Genomic DNA, 10,499 nt, shown 5'->3' with positions numbered 1-10,499 from the left:
CTCTCCCTCTCACTCTCTCTCTCTCTCTCTCTCTCAAGATAACTAAATAAACATAAGCAAACAAACAAATAAATTTGCCTTTTGGAAACACATGTTATATTCATATTTTTTTCCATACTGGAATTTTACTTGCCAAATACTTCAAAAATAATAAAGAATTTGTTTTAAATAAACATTTAGCCTTTTATCTCTATATCTTCATGAGAGGGCACAGTATCTTAGGGAGTTTAGACAGTTTCCTTGACTTAATTATAGGCCTGATCATCATAAACTGAAATTTTATAAAAATTTTTCTTTTGTTTGGTCTATTTTGCTTTCTGAGTTTACCTTTTTTATAATTCATAGAAGTAGCAAATTCTTGCAATTATTTCGAATATTACAGTTCTATATGAAGTGAAAAGTGTTCTTAATCTCAAAAGTCATCATTTTTAAATATTTGGTATGCTTCTAGATCTTTTCCTACACACGTACTCAATCAGAATATCAGGACATATTCATCACAACTCTGTTTATCTTCTTTATTTTTCCTTACTCCGTCCTATATACCACGCTTCTCCTCATCCTTAATTCAATCAGTTATGCAGACTTTACCTTTATTTTCCTCAAGATTTTTTTTCTCTTTTTAAGGATAAAAGCAAAAGTGGCTCTAAGACAGTATCTTCTAGTCTTCTATACAAATTTTAAGTCATTTAAGAGGTTATCTAGGTAGGTTTGTAGAAACCAGAAGGGCAACAGGCCATCGTTGAGGTTTACTAGAGCAGGGAACACAATTTTACCCCCAAATAAAGGACAGAAGTCTGAGGAATAAGTGAGGGAGTCCTGCTGTCCGGGCATCCTGACCTCCCAGGATGACTGCGTGAGTCCCCCTAAGAGGGCAGGGCCCTAAACAGGTGTCCCTTATTTCAATACAAATTTCTATGCTCTACACGTACAAGAAGTGCAGGAAGTCACCAGATTTCAATTGTTCATCCCTTGCCTGGAACGTAAGTGGTCGGTGTTCAGAGTGATGGACTGAAGATAAGCTCTTCCTCCCACATGTGGGACAGTAACCAGTGAAAGGGGAGCAGGGCCCAATCAGCTGCAATTGAATTGCCCATAAGACAAGGAGGATGGAGTCTAGAATCGGACTTAACTACACAGGGAGACAATAAATAACCGGATACTTCTTACTTACATATCTGAAATGTTGGCTGGGATAGTCTCCAAATATTTATGTGGATTTGGGGAATGCGCTTCATTTCATTATGTTTGTTTTTGATAACAAAAATGGGATCATACCATGCCTTTTTCTACAAATTAGTTTGCAAACAATAATTATAGGGATCTTTCCATGATTGTATATTTTATTTCAGACTTCATCCATTTCGCCAGAATAAAGGGTTCAGAGGTAAACAAATTGGCAGATTTGATGAAAGGAAGATAAAGTAGTTCTTTGAACTGCTTCCAGTTTATTTTATTTTACTGGTTTGATTTTTCACACTTAAAATTATTTTAATGCATCTAGGGGTGCCTGGGTGGCTCAGCTGGTTAAGCATCTAGCTATTTTTTTTATGTTTATTCTTGAGAGAGAGAGAGAGAGAGAGAGCACAAGCCGGCGAGAGGCAGAGAGTGAGGGAGACACAGAATCTGAAGCAGGCTCCAGGCTCCGAGCTATCAGCACAGAGCCCGACCTGGGGCTCAAACTCACGGACCGTGAGATCATGACCTGAGCCAAAGTCAGAGGCTCAACAGATTGAGCCACCCAGGTGCCCAAGCATCCAACTCTTGATTTCAGCTCAGGTCATGATCTTGAGGTTCTTGAGATCAAGTCCCCCATCAAGCTTCTCTCTCTCTCTCTCTCTCTCTCTCTCTCTCTCTCTGTCTCTCTCAAAATATATAAATAAACATTAAAAAATATAAAACATTAATGCACCTGGAGTTGTACTACGGTTCAAGTTCAGACTTTAATGTTATATTTTCCCATGTGGATAGTCATTTGTTTCCACTTTTTCCCCAGGTACTTAGCAATGCCACCCTTGTCCTATAGGAAGCATCCTGATCTTTGAAGGCTTGCTTCTAAGTTCTCTATTCTATTTTTCTAGTCTATTTGTGGCAAATTGCTCTGATTTATGATATAGTTTTATAAGTCTGTATAACTAGTAAAATGAAGCTTGACTTAAGATTTTTCTACCCGGTTGCCTTATTTGTAATCACCTATATATTGTCTGTATCTATGTTTATATTCACCCTTTCTTATTCTTAGTATCATTTAACTATTTTTCTTTCTTTTTTCTTTGATGAGACTTGTGAGAAAATTTTCCACAATTTGGTTCTGCTTCTGGTTTTGATGTTTTTTCTTTTTTGTCTAGTTTGTTAAGCCACTGTCAATTTTTATTTAAAAAGTCTATTTTTTGTTTGTTTTTTCCTATTCTTCTTTCATTAATTTTTCCTTTAAAAATTCTTTTAAAAATTATTTGTTTCTTAAGGGAAATTTAAATAACATAAAATGAAATTATAAGTGACATAAAACCAAGTTATAAATGTTAACATGATTTCTTCTTTCACAATGTACACATATATCAAATCATCACATGGTATGCTTTAAAATCTTATAATTTTGTCAAGTGTCCTTCAATATATAATAGTGCTCACTTCAGCAGCAGATATACCAAAATTGGAAAGTTATGGAGATGACCAGGGCGCCACGCAAGGATGACACACAAATTCATGAAGTCTTCCATATTCTTCTTCAGTAAAATGAATGAATGAATGAATGAATGAATAAATAAGTAAATGAAATGAAAACATTAATAGGTAATTTTTAAAATTTAATTTCATGATTTATTTATTTATTTCTATTTTTAGAGAGAGAGAGAGATGAGCATCAGCTGGGGAGAGGAGCAGAGGGAGACAGAATCTTAAGCAGGGTCTGGGTTGACTCCACAGCCCTGTGATAATGACCTGATTGGAAATCAGGAGTCAGACAGTAGACCAACTGAGCCACCCAGGCGCCCCAAGGCAAACATGATTTTAAGACATTAATAAAGAAAATACCTTGGGGCGCCTGGCTGGCTCAGTTGGCTAAGTGTCTGACTCTGGTTCAGGTCATGATCTCACAATTTGTGGGTTTGAGCCCCATGTGGGGCTCCGTGCTGACAGCTCAGAGCCTGGAGCCTGCTTCAGATTCTGTGTCTCCCTCTCTCTTTCTGTCTCTTCCCTCCTTGTGCTCTCTCTCTCTCTCTCTCTCTCAAAAATAAATAAATAAACATTAAAAAAAAATACCCCATGTCAAGAGCAAACACTTTTTTAAATTCTCTTAGTAAGTGGGTTTTACCAATTGTATTATGCTAGTAAGTAGATCTGCAGTGAGTCTATGAGCAGATGGCTTTCTATTGTAGAGTTTGAAGATCAACAAACAATCCTTCCAAAAATATCTCCTCTGCTACCTGAGGAGAACTTGGCATTGCATTCATTCCTATGCAAACTAACATCCAACTATAAGGCTCTTGGTTACTGGCTACCAGACAGTGGTTGCTCCTCTCAGCAATGGTTCTCAAACTTGAGAATTCCAACGATGACTGAGAAAGCGGATTCAAAAGGCAGATTGAGAGGTTTTAATACGGGTTTCAAAAATTTCACATGTAAACAATTATTCAGTTGATTAAGGCAGCAATCATCCTAGAACCACGTTCTGAAAAAACACTACCATGGAAGACGAAGAGTTAGTCATTCATTTACCAGGAAATGATCCCAGGGCTTCCCGTGTTAGCACCTCATCATCTCAGTTTCTATTAGTGGATCATATAAGACAAAGGAAAGGAAAAGCTCAGAGGGAGAAGACGTTAGAGCAATGACACCTAACAGGAAGCAGTTTTGAAGGTGCCAGACAGAGGAAGGATACAAGTTATTTGAATTTTAGGTAGCACTGTCCAAACGAATTTTCTGCAGTGATGGAAATGTTTTATATGCACATGCTCCAGTACAGTAGCCACTAGCCACATGGATTTTGAGCATGTGAAATGTGCCCTAGTTCAACTAAGTAACAGAATTTCAAATTTCAAATTTTATTTCATTTTAATTTAACGTCTATGGTCACATGTGATAGTGACTATCATACCCACAGCACAGGACTGGAGCTTTGTCTAAGGCTGGGATAGGGATTTAGTAAAAAGAAAGTTGGTACTAAATTAAATTATTTCTAATTTACAATTTTGTCAAATGTCAGCTTAATTATTTAGGATCACAGTATCTAATCTGATATCATGCTACCAGGGAAAGTCATAAAATTGGTAAAATATATTTAACTAATAGTTCCTCTATCATTCTGCCAGTCAAATAAATTGCTTTCAATACAGAAACCATTGAAGTGCATTTTCAAGAAATCTTAGTGACAGTTTGGCAAATGATAGGCGGAAGAAAAAAATATTAGTGGTAAATATCCTTAGTATATTCTTCAAAGTCTGTCATGCCAAATTTTTAGTGGTCATTGAAAAATTTATTTTGAGTTTAGAAAATTTAAAAAGGTTTCTGAGTGAGGAAAATCTATTAGCAATAGTATTAACACTTATGGAACACTGACACATGACAGAGTTGTGAAATGCTCTATATGCACATAATTTCATTTAACCCAGACAGCACAAACACATCGCTATTTTATCACATTTTGCAGTGAAAGAAACAAAAAATCGGAGAAGTTAAGTAACCTGCCCAAAGTGGCACAGCCAGCCAAGCAGCATCAAGGTTGGTAACAAAATCTGTTTGCCTCCAGATCACTTCATTGTACTGCCTCTTTCTATTTGATCTTGGAATAGAGGGGTTGACAAAAATTTCCTCAGATGTTTAGTATTTTTTGCAATTTTTATTTATTTATTTATTTTTTTAAATTTTATTTATTTTTTATATTTTTTATTTTTTATTTATTTTTTAGTTTATTTATTTTTAAGAGAGAGAGAGACAGAGTGCAGGCAAGGGAGGGGTAGAGAGAAATGGAGGCACAGAATCTGAAGCCGACTCAAAGCTCTGAGCTGTCCTCACAGAGCCCGACGCAGGGCTTGAACTCACGAACCATGAAATAATAACCTGTGCTGAAGTCGGACACTTAAGCAACTGAGCCACCCAGGCGCCCCCGATGTTTCGTATTTTTTACTGTATGCCAACTAAAATAATAAAATTTGAAATGTTACTAAATTGTTCTAATGCTAATACTCTTTCTAGAGATGGTGATTTCTACCATGAGCAGGTCTCCCAACTCAACTGAGCACCTTAGGAAGTCAGTGTTTGCAATGACGAGTCGGAGGAGAATTTGAGAGCTTGACAGCTAGGGAAGCTGACCTTCAAGAGTGGGAAGAAACTGAAATTCCTGAGGCAATTCTGAAGTTGGAGATGAGGAGAGATGGGGATGAGGAGGAAAGAGAAAGAAGTGGCATCAAGTTTTAAGAAGATGAAGCCAACATGGATGAAAAGGCCGGTGGTACTCCCCTGTGGCTGGTGGCCCAGAGACATTTTAAAACCAGATCTAGCTCATGCCCAGTTTAGTTACTTTGCTACCAGATAAACCCTGCCTCCTCTGCACCCACCTCCCTTTAAACTTTAGTAAGTTTCACTAAATTCACTAATGTTGTGGGAGTGTTGCTTTGTTTTACTTCATCTCGATTTCAAGAAAACTTAGCTTCAGTTCTGTGCTAGCTCAGGGACCTGGCAATCTAAAACATGCAAACCTCTCCTCCTGACCCATCTTCCACTCCGATAATTCACATAACATAGTATCTTGAATTTCCTCAAGGCATAGAATTGGGGGTTCAAGTCTATTTTATTCTGCTCTTGGTGAGCATAAAGGCCTCAGCAGAGATCCAGATAACATTTTAATTACATATACATTTGTCATTCTAAGTAGGATGAGATAGCCACCCAATTTCTGGTCTTAGGCCCTCTAAAGGGGGGATGCAGACTGATGTTAGACTTTTTCTAACAAAACATGAAATTTGAGTGTCAGAACAGACCCAAAGCTTACCTAGTTCAATCTCCTCTTGGATGCCTCTTGAAACTTCCCTACCATGATCATGTGTGTTTTCTTTGAACTCTTCTAGTTACAGAGAACTCAAGAACTCCTGCAGGAGCATATTTCACCCAAGAAACTTAGCTTCTCAGGTCACCTGGCTGGCTCTGTGGGTGAAGCATCTGACCTCGGCTCAGGTGATGCTCTCATGATGTGGTTCATGAGTTTAAGCCCAGCATTGGGCCCTCTGCTGTCAGTGCAGAGCCTGCTTCAGATCCTCTGTCTCCCTCTCTCTCTCTGCTCCTTGCCCTCTCTCTCTCCCTCTCTCTCTCTCTCACACACACACAAATAAATATTGCAAAAAGGAAACTTAGCTTCTCATAGTCATATTTTGGGGAGCATCAGAAATAACTGAAATTTCTGATCTATGTAACTGTCAGTAACTTCTGACTCTTTCCCCCCTCCTACCCTAATTAACACATCCCTCATTCCATCAACCATGTCTCTTATGATATTTGGTAATGATTTTAGTCATCCCGGTTACTTTCCCTTAGAATGATTTTCAGCTATTCAATGAGTTTTAAAATATAACATCCAAATTTGAACAAAATTGCAAGGGTGATCTCACCAGCGCAGTATAGATCTAGGTTCTCACCTCTATCTCTATGGATCCATCAATCTAAGAACACAATCTATGCTTGAGTGTGGTTGTCCTTCGACAACCATATCTAATGGCTTAAGGGTAATATCAATTTTTTTGTGTGTTGCCACTGAGGCCTCATTTTGAATCCGACTGTTGTGTTTTTTTTTTACACTGTACAAACGAATCTTTGCATAAAGGAAAGAGCATGAACTTCAAAATTGGAGAGTTATCCATTTGTATTCAGTCTCCATTGTATTAGCTCTATGACTTTAAAAAAGTTACTAACCTCTCTGAGATTTGGTTTCAATGTTTGGATCAGAGTATGATAATATCTAGTTGTTTAGTTTTATTGTGAGCATTAAATGAACCAAAAATGTGAAATAACTAGCATGATGTCAAAGTGCAGCTCTCTTCCCTTTTGTGCAGCATGTCATTTTGGCCCAGGGTCAAGCTCATCAACATTTTTTTCTATTAATTTCATAATGCATTGAATTAGCTATTCTTATTAGAATTTCAGCAGCTATGAAATTTAACATAGTTTCCAAGTTTTTCATCTAGATTATTAAAAACAATGCTAATAGGACAAAGCAAATATTGTTGCTTTCCAGTAAGAAATCTTCCAAGTTTGTGTTAACCAATCTTTTACTGAACAGAAAAAAAATGTAGGAAAAATAAAACATCAGAGGTTCAGTGAAGCACAAAGGACTTCTCACGCACAAGGTGGTCATATAAAGACCAGATGTAATATTGCATAGAATCCAACGCTTCCTGGATGTCATTTGTTTAATGTTCATATCACATTTTTGTAGTAGACCAGAAGATATGATTGTCCCCATTTTACAGATGAGCCCAAAACAGGCCACTCAAGTAACAAGGACTCACATTCTTTCTTCAACAATTACAAATCTTTATTTCAGTCACCCATTCTAGAATGTTATCTAAAATATGAAAAGGTTGGGGTGCCTGGGTGGCTCAGTTGGTTGAGCGGCCGACTTCGGCTCAGGTCACGATCTCGCAGTCCGTGAGCTCGAGCCCCGCGTCGGGCTCTGTGCTGACAGCTCAGAGCCTGGAGCCTGTTTCGGATTCTGTGTCTCCCTCTCTCTGACCCTCCCCGGTTCATGCTGTCTCTCTCTGTCTCAAAAATAAATAAACGTTAAAAAAAATATATGAAAAGGTTTTCAGCTTATTATATCTACTTCTTCCACATAGAAAATAAATGCAATTAATTCATTTAACACATATTGGTTATTGATCATCTACTGATGCCTAACACTGTCCTAGGTATAGAGGAAAGCAGCAAACAAAGGCGTGTGCTTTCATGGATATTTTGGTGGAGCTGGAAGATGAGAAACAAGTGAATAATATGACAAGTGATGATACTTACTGAAAAAATAAAATAGGGAAACAGAACGTACAGTGACCTGAGTGATGGCGGCCATGCCGTTGTAGTTGAGAGTGGTTAGGAAAACTCTCTGAGAGCTATAGAAGCCAAGTGTACCTGGGGAATGTGCATCCCAGCCAGGGGGGTCAGCGAGTTCAAAGATATAAAAGGGAAGTATGTTTGGCTTCTTTAAAGAATGGCAAAAAGGTCAGTAAGACTAAGTTGGAGCAAATGACAAAATTGTGGTCATGGTAATAAATAGATCAGAGAGTGGGGACCACACCACACCATGAGAAGTTTGGATTAACTATCAGAGAGAATTAACCAGAGGAGTGACATGATCTGACACATTCTTTAAAAGGATCCCTCTGGCTGCTGCACGCTGTAGGAGCAAGGGTGGAATAAAGTAGACCAGTGAGTAGCTATTGCAATAATCCAGATGAGACATCATGTTATTCAGACTACAGTGATAATGATAAAGGTGATAAAAAGTGCTCTGAGTTTTGACATTTTGAAAGCACTGCCTCCAGACTTGCTACTATTGCATGCAGGGTATGAGAGAAAGAAAATAATCAAAAACTAATTTGTCATGAGTAACAGGAAGAATGGAATGGCTCCTTACGAAAGCTGAGAATCTGTAGAAGGAATCACAGATATTAGGAGTTAAAAATCAAGAGTTTGTTTTGGATATGTGAAGTTTTGGATACCTATTACATTTATCTACCTGGAAATATGAGTAAGGCTCTCTGTAGGAGTCCAGAATCCAAGCCTGGAGAAGTCTGGGCTACAGGGAAAAAAAAAAAAAAAAAAAGAATATCCAGTTAATGAGTGATATTTAAGGCCATGGGAGTGGATACGGTCACTTAGTAAATGAGAAGAGATAGAGAAAAAAAGAGGATTACAGACAGAATCTGCAACACTCTCACACAGCCAAGATGAGGAGGATTCATGACTGAGATGAGATGGTGTAGCCAGTGAGGTATAAAGGCAAGATGAAGAAAGTGTCACAAATGGTAAATGTGGTTGCCTGTATCACACACAATTTCCCAATACCATTGACAGTAGTTACCGGATCTCATCAGCTGGTATTCCTAGGATTCAAAGCCATAATACTTAGAACTTGCTTAGACAAGTTGGATGCTCTCTTATCATTAGTCACTCACCTTTGCAGTACTGGAAGCAGGAACATTGTCTTGAAGGTGAGACCGCAATGCATGCTTTACAGCTCAGGCTTCCCCAGCTAGAGCAACTGTGGCTGTATTTAGTTTTGACCCTTCTTTCATCTCAAATCCTTGTATTAGCTAAAACCAAGCTCTTATTCCTCATCACTGCCACCCATGGAGCAGGGCTAGACCTGTTATTCCCAGGAGACAAATAACAGAAATAAAGATTCTGGTCCATAACTTTATAAATAACCAATTTTGGTGTTAAAGGCTAAATACATTTACACATGTGTGGTCACATCACTTTTTGTTTGCCAACCTCATTTTTATAACCTGGACCAACAAAACCAACAAGAGAGGAAACACACAGGTATAAGGTCAATTCAAGGGTTCAACAAAGTGCTCAGAATGATAGAATCAGCAGATAAAATGCTTCGCAGGTTGCTAAGATACCTTAATCTGGAAAAAGAATCAGAATTAAGTTTTTGTTAAGAGGTTTATCATTCCCTATCCTGATCCTTTGATAGAGATAGTCTATAGGAATCTCAGCTTAGCAATTATATGGCTGGTATAATTGGGAAAAAGTTAGAAAAGGGGTTTGAACAGAAAGATAATAGTTTGAGAATTTGAGAAGTCACTTGGGGAGAGTTAGGTCATCTTGAAATTGCTTTAGGCAAGTTTAAGCTGTTTAGAAGATTTTCTCCTTGTGAGAGAAAAAAAAAACTAAGCAATAATATTTTCCTCTGTGGTTTTGCACCTGATAGACTAGTAATAGTTAAGTAAAAGAGTTATAAAATCTCTTTAATTAAGAATAAAGTGACATTAATAAACCTTGTTTTCATTTGTCCTTTGTAAAGAATTCTAATTTTGCATGTTGTACATGCTACTATCCACTTCAAGCTATTTAATTCACTTTTTTACTTGGTAAAGGAAAAAAGGGGCTGTTTCAGTCCTCATTCAATCAAGGCAGTGTCGACAGAAGTATGCAACAAATCGCATATATTTTTTGTAAATTTTTATCAACCTATTAAAGAGTTGTAAAACAAAGAACTCTCACATGCCCTTTATGCATGTTTAATTATTTACAACCTGCCCCCTTTCCTAGTTATTTATTCTCTTTCTCTATTTCTATCAATAGATGGATGAGAGAAAGAGATAAAAGAGACAGGTGTGAGTGTGTTTCTTTGTGAACCATTTAAGAGTGAGTGGCAGACATGGTGAGGTTTCATCCCTAATGCTTCGGTGTATATTTCTCGAGAACAAAGACTTTCTCATGCACAATCACAGCACAAAATTGAGACATTTGACATTTGTACTCTATTATATTCTAATCTACAG

At 37.6% G+C, this 10,499-nt stretch overlaps 1 non-coding gene across 1 annotated transcript; it reads left to right on the top strand.

Moving 5' to 3' along the window:
• The first annotated feature begins 2,623 nt into the window (after positions 1-2,623).
• Positions 2,624-2,726, top strand: LOC121038377 (U6 spliceosomal RNA). The gene has a single exon (XR_005794331.1). It is a non-coding gene; the product is annotated as a U6 spliceosomal RNA (small nuclear RNA).
• The last annotated feature ends 7,773 nt before the right edge of the window (positions 2,727-10,499 follow it).

Source organism: Herpailurus yagouaroundi, unplaced genomic scaffold (assembly GCF_014898765.1).
Source record: "Herpailurus yagouaroundi ecotype Mexico unplaced genomic scaffold, PumYag 165, whole genome shotgun sequence".
Lineage (NCBI taxonomy): Eukaryota > Metazoa > Chordata > Mammalia > Carnivora > Felidae > Herpailurus > Herpailurus yagouaroundi.
The sequence above is the reverse complement of the archived record's forward strand: the minus strand, read 5'-3'. Positions and strand labels throughout refer to the sequence as shown.